Source organism: Citrus clementina, unplaced genomic scaffold (genome assembly GCF_000493195.1).
Source record: "Citrus clementina cultivar Clemenules unplaced genomic scaffold, Citrus_clementina_v1.0 scaffold_3, whole genome shotgun sequence".
In the NCBI taxonomy this organism is placed as follows: Eukaryota; Viridiplantae; Streptophyta; class Magnoliopsida; order Sapindales; family Rutaceae; genus Citrus; species Citrus x clementina.
In genome coordinates, this window is record NW_006262339.1 from 46,585,790 (window position 1) to 46,600,929 (window position 15,140).

At 32.1% G+C, this 15,140-nt stretch overlaps 2 pseudogenes; one reads left to right on the forward strand and one right to left on the reverse strand.

Annotated features, from left to right (window-relative positions):
* Positions 1-1,062: 1,062 nt before the first annotated feature.
* Positions 1,063-4,369, reverse strand: LOC18046620 (annotated as a pseudogene).
* Positions 4,370-8,275: 3,906 nt separating this feature from the next.
* Positions 8,276-11,100, forward strand: LOC18046621 (annotated as a pseudogene).
* Positions 11,101-15,140: the final 4,040 nt, after the last annotated feature.

Here is a 15,140-nt window from a genome sequence, read left to right on the forward strand (position 1 = left end):
ATTATGGAGATTTACAAATTATACAATAGAGAGAAAATGATTTAAATTTTAGAATTTTTATGTGACCAGTATTTTATATATATAACTTAAAAGAAATATTTTTTAAAAATTTTAGGAATTTCTTCTTATATAATTTTTTTTAGAAACCTTCGTATATAGTAGGGGTGGGTATTTTCGGCTTCAGATCAACACGATCAGATTTTGGGTTGATTAGGTTAGAAAAGAATTCATCCGATCTGACCTAAATTCGTCTGAACTAAGATATGCGACAGAGGTGAAATAACCGATGAGATTTGAGGACTTCCTTACTAAGGTTTGCCCTCCCTTGATTTAGAGTTGGAGTGTGAGCCAAATCCCTAAAATTCGATCTATTGTTATTTGATGTGTAATCCACGTCCAACAATTTTCATTGTTTAATTGTAACCAGCAATTGAAAACCGACCATGACATAAACAAATGCAAATTAATTTTATGCCTTAGCGAAAGTTGCATCAAGGTTTCACTTTTTATTACTCTACTATGGTGCGTTATTAAACTTAAATTTATCATCAAAAAATGTGAAAACCTCAATATACCCTATTCCTATTAAAAAAAATGAGGGTAAATATAAAAATACTGATAAATTTTTTATATCTTTTTAACAATAAATGAGGATAAATTAGTATTTTCATAATTTTAAAGGATAAATTGAATATTATCATTCTAAATAGGAGTAAATTAAAATTTATCCAAAAGCAAATATGGGGAACATTGATGCCATGTGATAGTAATAAACAATCTTATAAAACAATCAATCTTATAAAACAATCTACAGAATTAGAGAAATTAAAATCGAAATCATATAATATATATTGAGTAACAGAGTAATCAGAATGGCCGTTGTGCATTGTTCAACTAGAAGTTTAATCGACTTATTGAAGGCGTGACATTGGTAAATTAAAACCTTGGAGTTGAAACCTTATATTGGGAATGTGAGAAAAACTGAGATTAAATACAAGACTAGCATGGAGAAGCAAAGTCTTCCAAGTGCCTGAAGTTGAGAAAACTGAACGTGCACATGTATTCAAACAAAGACAGGTCATCACTGATTACCAATAACGACTAATGACTGGTAAATCAGTCATCAAAACACAGATTCCTTCTTTTATCTTTTACTCCACATGAAAATTACATCTAGTCAATTATACAACAAATAATTAGATTAAAAAAAGCCTTTAAAACAGAATATGAAACAAAAATGATAAACTAGTAACCATATGATATCAGATATCTCACTGCTACAAGATGATGCCCAACGCCCACATAATATGTTCAAAATGTACTCTTTAGTCCCATTTCACAAGTTTGGCTGATATACAAGAGCAATCATGAGGGGTAAAAGAATCAAGAAATGTAGAAAAGCTTTTCACCAAGTCTGTCACCCCTATATTTTCGGTTTCAGAGTCACATTGGTTATCCCTATGCCAGATTTAGGTTGGTAATGTTCATCTGTATCCACCTCTTCGATTTCCTGCACAGTGGAGTTTATGGTAATTAGACTAACATCAACTATAAGTGCACCTTCTTGAATTGAACATCTGGGAAATAAAAATCCAAAACAGTATGGCAATTATTACCACATTGCATGACAATATACAAGCTAATATGTTAATATGCACAAGCCTTTTTTTTTAGAAAAAGAAAAATAATAAACAAATAAATCGTAGTAGAGTAAAAGGTGTATATTTTAAATGCTATGCATGCATATCCATTTCCCAAGTAAATAAACCATGTGGTCCTACAAAAGTTTCTTGAAAAGGTTGTCACTAAAAGTGGGTAACTTAACCACTAGATTGTGAATCAACAGACAAAAATGAACTCTAGTTTTATTACCTGAACAACATCCTCTCCCTTGATTACCCTTCCAAAAACAATAAGCTTTTCACTTAGATCTGGCATTGGTGCAGTTGTGATGTTAAGGTCAAATCCTTGGTTGTCATGTTTTGCTTTAGAAGTTCCAAGCATGAATGCTTCGTGCTTCAAACTAATCAAACATTAGAAAACTCACAAATCAGTGATCACAAAATATCAACAAGCCATGTAACACAACATCATTGACACATGGTAAACCAATGGAGAAAAGATAAGAAAGAAATCGTAAGAAACCTAGAGCAATTCAAATTAGCAACCTTGTATCTAGTTGACTGTAATGTTTTCCTCTTGTGGTCCAATCTTCAATACTGCCCAGCTTATCAACATCCCCTGCTTGACACATAGTGCTTTATAATATGACGAAAAAGCATTCCCTTTAAGCGCCCCCTTTGACTGCAAATAATTCATACTTCATCAAGGACAATTGTGGCTGAAATGTGTTATGCCGAGCATAGATTAGCATTTGATAGCATAAAATTCTCAGAATGCAGTGAGCTTGAGCAAACCAAAAGTCGGGAATCTATCCACTCATTTAAAGATTTTGAGTTCATGATTCACTAACTTAAAAAGAGCAAGTATTCAACTGATGACATAAATTTTTATCCTAAATGTTCACCGATCTATCGACCCTTAACAATAAGATTCTGCTTAAAGTTTTCATTCTTTGCTCATTAATTAGCCTATATGATAAATTACCATAGAAAAACCTAAAGTGCTAATTACTATGAATAATTCATGTGCTTTATTAAGTGATTCCAAATTGCATTAGACCAAACTGGTACAAACAACATCCCACATGCATCATGTTTAGACTTCAACACAATGTCTTTGGTGAATATATTAGTCTAACTGACAGACCAAGTATCTCCTCAGAGGCCTACTGGTTAATTTGCTTGACAATATGATAGGAAAACATTAACATTTCACTTACATTATAAGAAATATTCACAAATCAGAAAATAAAAAAATATGGAACATTAATGTAAAACTTAAAAATGAGATAAAATAATAGTTTCAGTACTTACCATAGGTCAATAAATTCATCAACTACATCTGGTGAGCTATCCTTGAAAAGTTCCACAGTTATCGACCCTTTGTGGGTGTCTATTATCTAAATATAAAAAAGGAAAAGTAAAACAATATCATAAAAGAAATCTGAATTGATTAATGTTTCTTGAATACAGCATAGATGCCTGAGATAGACTAGAACTATACAAGTCTCCCACAAAAGCCAATAGTTAAAATTAAAATACAGTTTCAGTACATTAAACACACACACACATATATAGATATATACTTTCACATAATTCTTGCAAACTTGATAGAAAATTTAAATCGATCTTGTTTCATAGCCAGTAATCATATCACATGTATATGCCCACAAAGATAAACATATATCAGTAATCGATCTCGAAAAGAACTGGTTAATCAGGATAACTAGGATACTGCATCCCAGCATGTGAAGAAACATACCGCGTATCCAGGGAGATCAGATTTCTTTGAATCCATGAAAGAATTCTCATCCTACAGACACAAAGAAACACCGATGAGAGGGGTTAAGACTAAAATCGTAAATGCCAGTCACATACAAATAGAAATAACAAAATACATCTTGCATTGGCATGGAAACAAAACGTAGATGAAACATTCCATAAGACTGTACCTCAACAACTAATTCTTGATTTTCTGCTTGAAAGCTTGACCTAAACACAAAACAACGAGAATTTGTCACTTAACACAATAAGGTTAAACATTTCTTATTTCTGCAAGAAGAATTAAATAATATGAAATAAGAGATTTTCATATTGCAAAAAGATCACAAACCTTTGGGACCAGTGTTTATAGGAAGAGAACAGAAAACACAAAGCCAGGACAACAATCAAAGTGAACAAAACGATACTAGTGACACTTATTCGATTTGGCCCTTTCTTCCTTTTACTTTGTAGTAGCAGAGCTTGAGGCTTAATCTTCGCCATCAAATGCAAGCTTCAATTTAACTGCTACAAAATACTTAAAATTAAAACCCAAAAAAAAAAAATCTTCTTTTTCTCTTTTTTTACAATTATTTTCAAAAGGCAGAATCTTTGTGAAATGTAAATATAAAACAATTTAAAGCAATTTTCAAATTAAATTCCGGTGATAGACGACAATTTAATTGAACCCTAAAAATGGAAAGTAGAATGAAAATAGCGGGAAAGTTGCGGGAAAACGGAAACTTTAAAGTACCTATGTTTCCTTCGTCGAAGATAATCTCTCTCTTCGCGACAATAAACTTACGTTTACAGTTTTTACTGATCCCTTGAGCTTTGGATAATTGGATCCCCTTGCTTTTCTCGTGGAAAAATTTATGGTCGCAACTTTTCACATTTCTTTCATTTTTGTATTTTTGGCTTGTATATGTCTGTAGATGGCAAATTGCCTCCTGCCATCAACTAAGCTGCGGTCCAGCCAATGTCACCCATTTTTTTGTCTTTTTAAATTCTTTAACACTATTGAACTATTGTTACATTCTTTAATTACTAATATATATAAGTATTTAAAATAATACATTTTACTATCAATTAATTAATTAATTTAATATATAGTTAAACTATGTATATCATTTATCAACCATAATTGATGATAAATGTAAATATGATTTTTTTTTTGTTTTAACCTAACAACAACTGATTTCTTCTCATTCATGTAAGCATGGTTCAAATCTCATATCTTTTATTTCCAACATAAGAAATTTTACTATTGCAAATGGATGGAATGTATAAAATATGAAAATAAATTTAATTATATGCAGTTAATATTTTATTTTATTTTTGTAACATAATATTTATTTAACATATTATCAATTATTTGATTATGTAATAAAAATGTACTAATTTACCAATAATAATAAAGTGTTAGCTTATGTGTCTACCAAATCTTTTTTTTAACAAAGATTTTTATTTTTGGTTGAGTTTTTGTCCTTAAATAAAAAGAATAAATTTAATTACACATTTAAATAAATTGATATTTTTTACTCCATCCGAACATTTTAAATAGTCATTAGTGCATATGTTTACAATTAAAATCTTTCATTGACTTAACTCGAGAATGAAAAAAAAAATCAAATAATTCGTTTATTTGAAAATAATTTAAATGTTTCTATATTTAAAATAAACTAAAAATAAATGCAATTTTGATTTATTATTTTGTTTCTATATTAAAAATAATTTTAATTACCTTTTAATATCAATCATCCTAGGAAATTAAATAAATAAATAAATAATTTTTTATGTAAAACACATTAACTAGTTTTTCATGCTATACAGTGCTTAATAATTTAAAATAAAAATTAAATATTCATGTTTACCACTGGATATCCATATTTATATTAGACGATTATACCATGGATACCCATAATCATGCTTTTGCACTTTAATACATATCAATATCAATGATAATAATTGAAACGAAAATGAACACGTGGCTAAGAAAAAGGATTTTTAAGGCCATCTTAATTTTCAATCTATATATATGAAGGGAAAAGGAAAATTACATTTATAATTAAAAAAATTCCAACCAATCCAATATAATAATGATAATAATAATAATAATAATAAAAGTTTTAAAATAACTACTATTATGGTGCGTTTAATTTTTAGATTGAGAAATCAAAATCATTGACAACGTTTATTTCGCAAAATAAAGTCGAAAATCGAAATCGAAATTATAGGACCCACCTCAATAATAATAATAATAATAATAATTATTATTATTATAGTGCGTTTAATTTTTAGATTGGGAAATCAAAATCATTGACAACGTTTATTTCGCAAAATAAAGTCGAAAATCGAAATCAAAATGTACTGTAAACCAAACATCCAATGCAGTGTCAAACTTGCGATGAAGTTCAGACTGTCGGGAAAGAAGCAAATAATTTAAATTATCAAGAAAAAGCGGAAGAAGACTTTCCGTTCTATCATTACAAAGCCTTGCACTAAAGAACTAACATATTAGCCATCAATATCGAACACTCTTCTCGCTATTTCTCTCTACACCATTGGGTGAAGAAACTTGTGAACTAATTTCGCAATACATTACAACAAATAAATCACGGCAAAATTAACTCTAATCTTTCACTACACGTATAACGAATATGCAAAACACAAGAGGGCAAGATTCACAAGAAATTCACGTCGTCTTCTTGTTGTTCCAGGACAATAGTGGCAAGAGCAAGTCTGTATGCGGAGGATCTTAAGTTTCGAACAAGAACATATATCTCTTTCCTCCGCTGCTTTTCTGGCATCTCATTCCATTGCTCCTCCCTAAGAAGAGCTAGCAAAACTGCCTCGCAGAAAGCCTGTGCCACAGGCTTCTTGCTACAAATAAAATAAACTATTATTCTAAGCTTTTATGAGCCGAGTAAAACAGTGTGATTAAAACAAAGAGCCTGGGGAGTCAAAATGAAGCAAAATGATGTACACTAACCTCCCTCGAACAAATCCAGTTGTGACAAAACCAATTGGCCATCTATGAGAAGCCCTACTAGCAGGATCCTCTGGTATCTGGAGTTCCCAATTACCAGAGACAGTTCTTTGAAATATGATCTCACAGAAGATTGAGGCATTTGAAGTTGAATCTCATTAATTCCAGAACTGCATCATAGAGACAAGAAACGTGTTGGATAAACAAGGAGAATAGTTATCACACAAATAACTAGTTTCATATGAAGATGAGTGTTAGGAGGGAAAGAATAAAAGTCCCCTAACACTCAAGTCTTTTTTCTCTTCCCTTTCAATAATGCTCTAGGAATAAGAAAATCCCGAAGAGTTAGTTACTTCCAAACACTCGAACTGCAAAGTCTCTTGCACATATCATCAAATCACTAACTACATTAAATTCAAAGAAATCAAGCTCAAAATGTTGAATGCAACAGATGAGTATCCAACCTGCTGGATGTGATCCATGGTTCTCAAAGGCCTTGAGAATTCAAAATAGTATGTGCCCTTTTGACCACCTGATGCATATGGACTGTCCTCTTCCACGAAACCTGTGGAGGCAAAGCTCGAGTATTATTCTAGAAGAGTAGAAAAATGAAAATATGACAGAGACTAAGAACTCACCAAAAAAAAAAATAACAATAAAAATAAAAAAGATGAAACGCAAGGTTAAAATTTTGAACTCAATACACCATGCTAAGTTGAAAAGCAAAGTGTGCTTTCCCTGAAGTATGAACAGTATGTGTCCCATGGAAAAAGGTCATAATGAATCAAAGTAATTTCATTATCTTATTAAATTCAGCCACTGGCTTGTCAACCTACAGCAAATGTAAGGTACCTTCGCTCTGCCTAAAAAGCAATAAACAACACAGTTTAAGTCCTCGTTTGGTATGACCTCTCTACTAGCTAAAAGAGCCTTTTTAATGTCAAAAGCTCTTTTCAAAATTATTTTGTGTCGTTTGGCTATAACTTAGTAAAGCTCTTAGTGATTAAAAAAGCTATTTTGCCTCTATTGGGGGCCCAAATTTTGCACTATTTGAGATTAGAGGTTGTGGAGCTTTTCTGAAGGAGTCATTTGTCTAAAATACCCTTATATTATTTCACAATCTTATTTAATTCGTTTCATGACTTAACTTTAAAAAAATTCCCCATTGAAGTATTTTCACAACTTAAAAAAATAATTAAAAAAGTAGCTCTCATTGACAACTAAATAATCAAAACTTTTTTGTTAAAAACTCTACTAGTACAAGCTTCACTAGTAGAAGATCTATTTGAAGAAGTTCTATTCGAAAAATTATACCAAATGGAGCCTTAATATATTACTATTACTACTCTATTGCTAGGGGTAAAATATATAAGTGTGTTGATGTCATGCAAAGAGACCATCCAATTTTACTAGCACTTAAAAGGGTCCTGCCTTAGGCAAGCAGTTGATAGCCTGTGTTGATTATCCAACTATAGGTAAGCCGTTGATGGCCTGTGTTGATTATCCAACTATAAACATACATGAAAAACGAAATTTAAATGTCAAATCCAAAACAAAAGTATAACTACCTAAATGAACACTAAAGCTGTTGTGCCACCAAGCCCCTTTCCAATCATTCTGTGCACTAGAATCATTCCCTGACAATGGATAAGACCAACTCTGGAATGATTGTATAAATCATTTAAAATCCATGCAGACAAGAAGATAATAAAAGAAGAACGTTATGCAGATTATGAAAACAAGAATTATAGTGGAGAGACAGATTTCTTTGTTTCTCACAACAGAACATATAGAAAAGATTTCTTTCTCCAGGCTAACCAAGGAAACATTATTATTTGAATATTTGATGTCAATTCAGATCAGCTTGAGATTTTGTGTAAAACTACTTGTTGACGAAGTTAACATGGCAAGGAAAATGAAAGGTTAATAACATGAAACCACATATTGCTGTTTACTAAAAAGAGAAAAAGCACTTCCTGTTCAGCTTGCTCCTTGCTAGAAGTTTTGAAAAGAAATGCCAGTTTCAACGGAAAATGAAAAGTTAATAACATGAAACCACATATTTTAAAGGAAAATGAAAAGTTTCAACGGAAAATGAAAAGTTGGATTTCAGTATGCAGCAAAATTTTCGCCTACTTGAACAAATACAAATTAAATACTGCCTTTATCATTCATTTCTGTAGCATCTGACAAAGTTCTGGTCGACTCTAGAAAAATTTGACTTTTCACTGTTAATTCTCCATGATATATTACATTTTGACACTTATAAGCCTAAGAACACTTCATCAGCTGATAAGAGGATTTTATTGTTTGCTATGAAAGAGAAATTGTATGTAATTCCAAACTAGAAAGATCATCCCCGCCCGTGAACAAGGAATTGGTTGATATTGCATAAGCCTATCATGAGTTTAATAACTTATCTTGTAGTTTGCTGCTTGTAAACTGCATCAAGGAGAGTTGGGTATGTTCAGCAACCATTTTGAAACATTAAGTTATCTTTACAGACAAGAGTAGCAATTTACAAAGTAGGACTTGTTAGAGTTCAAATGTTTCATAGCAACCAATTTGATACTTGTTTATTCATTTTATTCTCTTGTTTCTCTTCCAGCAAAGCCAGGACTCTTACTATTGCTTTTCGTTTTAAGCATCGTCTCGATCGGTTGGGTCAACTCGCACGAAGAGTCGGGTAAGTGGAGTTACGGGTTCGACTCTGAGATCTAAGTCCTGGCCAAGTTTAAGCTTGGACTCATCACACTCGATGGCCACGCTGATGATTGGGAAGACATTAACGGCTCTGAGTTCTCCCTCCTCCCTGCTCTTGACCCTCACGCTGAGCACGAGTACAAAAGCGAAAAAATGAATGTTAAGGTATGCTTTTCAGTTTTATTCAAATCATATTGTTTCTTTAATTTTCTCTCTTGATACGGTATCATTTTCTTTAGTGTTTAATTGATTTCGAGCTGACTTAAAAAATCTAATTTTGGTGGACCTTTTTTGCCTGGTTATTACAGGCTTTGCATGATGGACATGATGTATACTTCTTATTGCAAGTAGACGGGGAGTATGCGTATTCTAAAGGGTGAGTTTTGATTTGGAAAATGGAAATATTACTGATAGTTCATATTCAATAGTGAACAATATTTATTTTTTTGATGTGTTTGATCCGTCTGAGCTGGTACTTGTTGCCATATAATCCGCTTTTAGTTTGATTTATTTCCCATGTTCGGTACCGGTGACAAATTTTATCTGGCATATGGGTACACGTTTGTTCTCTAAATGGATACTTTCGTGACATCATTGTCAAGATGCATATAAATTTTGATTGGGGGAAATTAACTTTATATGCTCTATTTCGTCGGCATTTGGTCATCAAGATCATATCCAAATTCTTATCCTTCCTTATTTTGGTTGTGTGAATTTTAATTGCCATTCTATGCTTTTGGTGTTGTTCTATGGAAATGAAAAATTAATTTGGCAACTTTGCCAATGGTTTGGCTTTTCTTGAAATGGATTTCTTTTTCATAATGCAGTGAAAACACTAGATGCCCATCCATTGCGCTCATGTTTCAAATAGGTGAAGATGCCACTTATCACAATGTAAGTTATCCTACTGATTTCGGTGCCATGGCTACCTTCTTCTTTTACAATGTCTCCCATAATTATCGTCTTGCACTTTACATTGGATAAAAACTGTGAGAATTTATGTGTTGTTAGATGGGTGGTTGTAAAAAAGGAACTGGCTCTTGCACCAGCAAGACTTGCAAAGGTCATGAAGTTGACATTATGTATTTCTCAATTGAAAGTGCTATTCCTGGACGACTCTATGACGGCAACCCTGTAGATAATAGTGAAGGAAATGGAGGTGACAGGTGAAGTACAACTATAGAAGTGTAGTACAACCTAATTCTTGACATTTAGGACATACAGTCATATGCTTTACTGGTGCCAGCATATGCACTTTACTCGTTTTCTAATCATTTTTTCTTTTTTTTCTGCTGAGCAGATTTGGTCATCTGGTTGATGTTTACGTTTGGACCCCTCATTGTAGGTACCTCGATGGAATGGGCCCTTCAGGTATAAAATTAAACCATTCTAGATCCTTTATTAGCCACAAATGAAATATGTATACAATTACATGACTAGAAGAGATAAGAATTTTCTTAAAAAAGAAACATAAAGTGGGATAAGCCATAAAGCACTAAAGAAAGTGACTGCCAAGAACACAATCATCAAGCTGGCATTGAATGCTCAACTTTCCTCTCAAGTCAAATATTAGCTTTTTAGCTTTTGTGAGATACTCCATTTCATAATTTCCTAATGTTGGCACCCATCTTGAAGAGATTTTAAAAAATATTGAAATGCAAATCACTTATCTTATGGTGTATAAGGATCTCCAAGGACAACTTCATTTATTTTTTATCCATTTGACAATGTTCAACTATTATTAAGTGCTACAGCAAATGCTATAGCTCCTCATATTCTAATTTGTACTTACTCATCTTACATCAAGCTATCAAATGCCTCTTCACATTTAAGACGTAGAATGATATGATTTAGGATAAAATCCTTTGATGTTTATATTTGGCCATTCTTTATGCATAAAATTGATCCACAAGCAATATCAGATACTTTTTGAAAGTTTGACCAATGGCTGAAGCTATACTCTCTAGAAAGGATTCAACAACTGTTGAAGTTACAGATAGGCAATGCAACTCGAATGAGATTTAGAAACAATTGTTCCTAACCTGAAAATAGGTAGAGAAGAGCACACAATGTTTAGTAACTTGTCAATTTGCTATGTTTAATTTTTTCTTGTATATTGGATCAATTGAAACTGGCATTTCTAAGAGATGTACTTTTCTAATATATATGGAGTAACTTATTGCATTTCAGTCGTCAAAACTTCTAGCAAGCTGAACAAGAAGTGCCTTTTTTCTTTTTAGTAAACAGCAATATGTGGTTTCATGTTATTAACTTTTCATTTTTCACTTCCATAGAACAACACCAAAAGCATAGAATGGCAATTAAAATTCACACAACCAAAACAAGGAAGGATAAGAATTTGGATGTGATCTTGATGACCAAATGCCAACGAAATAGAGCATATAAAGCTAATTTCCCCCAATCAAAATTTATATGCATCTTGACAATGATGTCACGAAAGTATCCATTTAGAGAACAAACGTGTACCCATATGCCAGATAAAATTTTTCACCGGTACCAAACATGGGAAATAAATCAAACTAAAAGCGGATTATATGGCAGCAAGTACCAGCTCAGACGGATCAAACACATCAAAAAAATAAATATTGTTCACTGTTGAATATGAACTATCAGTAATATTTCCATTTTCCAAATCAAAACTTACCCTTTAGAATACACACACTCCCCGTCCACTTGCAATAAGAAGTATACATCATGCCCATCATGCAAAGCCTGCAATAACCAAGCAAAAAAGGTCCACCAAAATTAGATTTTTTAAGTCAGCTCGAAATCAATTAAACACTAAAGAAAATGATACCGTATCAAGAGAGAAAATTAAAGAAACAATTTGATTTGAATAAAACTGAAAAGCATTCCTTAACGTTCATTTTTCTGCCTTTGTACTCGTGCTCAGCGTGAGGGTCAAGAGCAGGGAGGAGGGAGAACTCAGAGCCGTCAATGTCTTCCCAATCATCGGCGTGGCCATCGAGTGTGATGAGTTCAGGCTTAAACTCGGCTAGGACTCGGATCTCATAGTCGGACTTGCAACTCCACTCACCTGACTCTTCGTGCGAGTTGACCCAACCGATCGAGACGGTGCTTAAAACGAAAAGCAATAGTAAGAGTCGAAGCATTGCAGCGTACGAGTGACCGAGCCCAGCTCGTTTATTTGAAGTTGTTGATGGTTGTTTTGTCAGTGTTCAATGTGCACAGCAGCCCATCTTGGACCCTCGAATAAATCCGCAATTGACTTTTATAGTTCTATTCAGCATCTTGCGCATTACCTGCACCATGCAGCAAGTAAAAAATTGTTACCAGCAACGAATGAACGGATTGCACATCTGTCAGACCGTCGTGATGTCATAACTTTACATTTGTCATCTGTATGTGGGATGAATAATCTTGTGTGTTGTCGTTATGAATTCGCTAATATTCTTATGACCAACAATTATCTATTGAAAGTTCCAGGTAACTTGTGTGTTTGTATTTTATATTATATATATATATATATATATATATTACACATTTCAAATATATTTACTTTTTAAGATAGAAGTAACCTATATTAATGCACATGAAAATTTCATTAACCTATATTACCACCAAATTAATTTTTTTCCCGAATAATAAACTTTTTGACTAGAATAAAATTAGGAATTTCTAAAACAATAATAAAATAAAATTGCAGCAATGCTTGTGCTTTTTCGATCAAATGAATTGCTTGTACATTTATTATTTAGGATTAATTTGGGATTGTGGTGATTGATAAAATAAGTCATTTTTCTTATGCTGGTAAAATAAGCTATCAATTGGGAAAAAAAAAAAGAAGTTTGGTATTTGATTAAATTGTGTTGTTGTAAGTTTAAAAGTTAAATTTTATTACGAAGGTGTTGTTTTATAATATAATGAACAAAATAAACATAAACTTAAATTATCTTTTATTTATATATTACGGTTTATAGAAAAATAAGATATAATTATTTTTTTATTAAAATATCAATGTTGTAATATGAGCTTTAGAGAGGTGAGGGTAGTTTACTTAATAATTTACTTATAAAAAAATAACTCTACTTTTAAAAATTATTATCAAAATAGAAAAACTTATAAAATAAGCTATTTTAAAAAAATTTACAAAATACTATCTTTATCAAAATTTATCGAATAAGCCGCTTGTATTATTGCATTCTCAATCATGTTGCCTTAATCAACAATAATAACTGATAAGTGCATAAAAAGCAGCACAAAAAAATAGCATACTAACATTAGAAGTTAAACAAAAATTAACTGTAAGACAAAAGAAAAGTCATTACGAGACTAATTTTTTCCTCATATGTCATTATTCTTAATTAATTGTCTAAGGCTCTAAGCTTCCGCGAACTTTCGCTTAGGAGTTTCTTGACGGAATTAATGCATCTTGGTAATTTTTTTTTTTAAACATTAGTCTATAAAGGCCGCTGAGTGTGCGAAACTCTGCTACCTCCGTGACGTGATGGACCGGATCACTTGCGTGTCTTATTTATGGTTGGCAATGGAATGAGTCTCATTTACAATTAATAACCAGTTGCTTTCCAAGAAACTAATATTTATCTGTGCATTTCATGTGATTTTATTTTTGGGAATTATAGGTTTTTTTTTTTTTGTTAATGGTAGAGAAATTGGTAAATACCAAAATAATTTTTTATCCTTTATCTCCCTTAGCCAAACAAGCTTGTAATATCATCAGGTCCGATCCTGAGATCAAATAAGAAAATACACACTGAAGGATACATACCCAAAGTACTTGATGCATAAAAAAATGATGAGTAATACTAGATAATTCACTATCTAATAAATGATTAATATATAATAATTGATATTCAACACTGGAATCCCTAACAATATGAATAAGTTAGAATCGCAATTATTAGAATGGGATTGCAATAGTTACAAATAATGTGTCAATATAAACATGGTTATAGCTAATTCTTTTGTTCATTGATCGCCGAAGCCGTTTATAGTATGTAGAGAAATCAGCTCATCAATAATGTCGGTGGAAGCTTAAATATAAATCATTTAAGAGTAGAGCTATTGGCACCGCCACTCTTGCAAAACCGCTCTTTTAAATACATCCATTAAAAAATCAATTGAAATTTCTTTCCTGCTATTCATTTAAGTTCCACAAATGTCTTTGTACCTTTCTCTCTCAGTAAATTCCGTAGAAGGGAGAGGAAAATGGAAAAAGAAAAAACATTCTTTCATGTATTAAAAAGATTGATAGAAGTGAATTCATGTTTCATTGCTGGAAAAATAGCGCACATGCGACTATTTTGAGTGGGACTTACTTGATGTAAGTGAAAGATTTAGGGTGATCTAAATACTTCTCTATAAGTAGTTTGAAATGATTTACTATATACTCAAAATGATGCTCAAATAAATGAGAAATTGTTAATCAAAACATACCCATGGAGTTGGAAAATTTTAAATATACTTATTCCACATGGAAAAGAAAGGTAAGGAAATTCCACGTGAAAAAGAAAGTTAAGGCATGAAAGACTTATATATAATTACTCATTGTGTATATGGGCAATAATATAAGTATAAATGCTCTCTTTCCCCCCCCCCCCCCCCCCCCCCCCAGTACCAGATGGTGCAAATCTTAGCCCGATTCGCTTGACCTGTGTGCACCCGTGTCTTGTCATATATGAACGTCAGCCTAAATCATGACAAGCCCGCCTTAACCATGTTTTTGCAATTTCTGTTGATTTTTGGCTACTAAAATGCTTGGAATTAAAAGCAAAGAATTATAACATACAAGAGTTAATTCTCAATATATATAAATTGGAAACAATATATATTATACAAAACCAAGTGCATAGAGTTGTCTTCCCTCTTTTAATGTTTTGCTCATGTCGAAGAGTTCAAACACTTTGAAAGTTCATTGAGCAAAGATTCAGAGGTGCGCTAAAATTGTTTCATTCTTGTTGTATAGTAGAAAATAATTGTTGTTCAAACCTAAAGCACTCGATAGTGTATGACAAAATTGTTTTAAAGAAACTATCTAGTATATGCCTCTTATTTTTCTATAA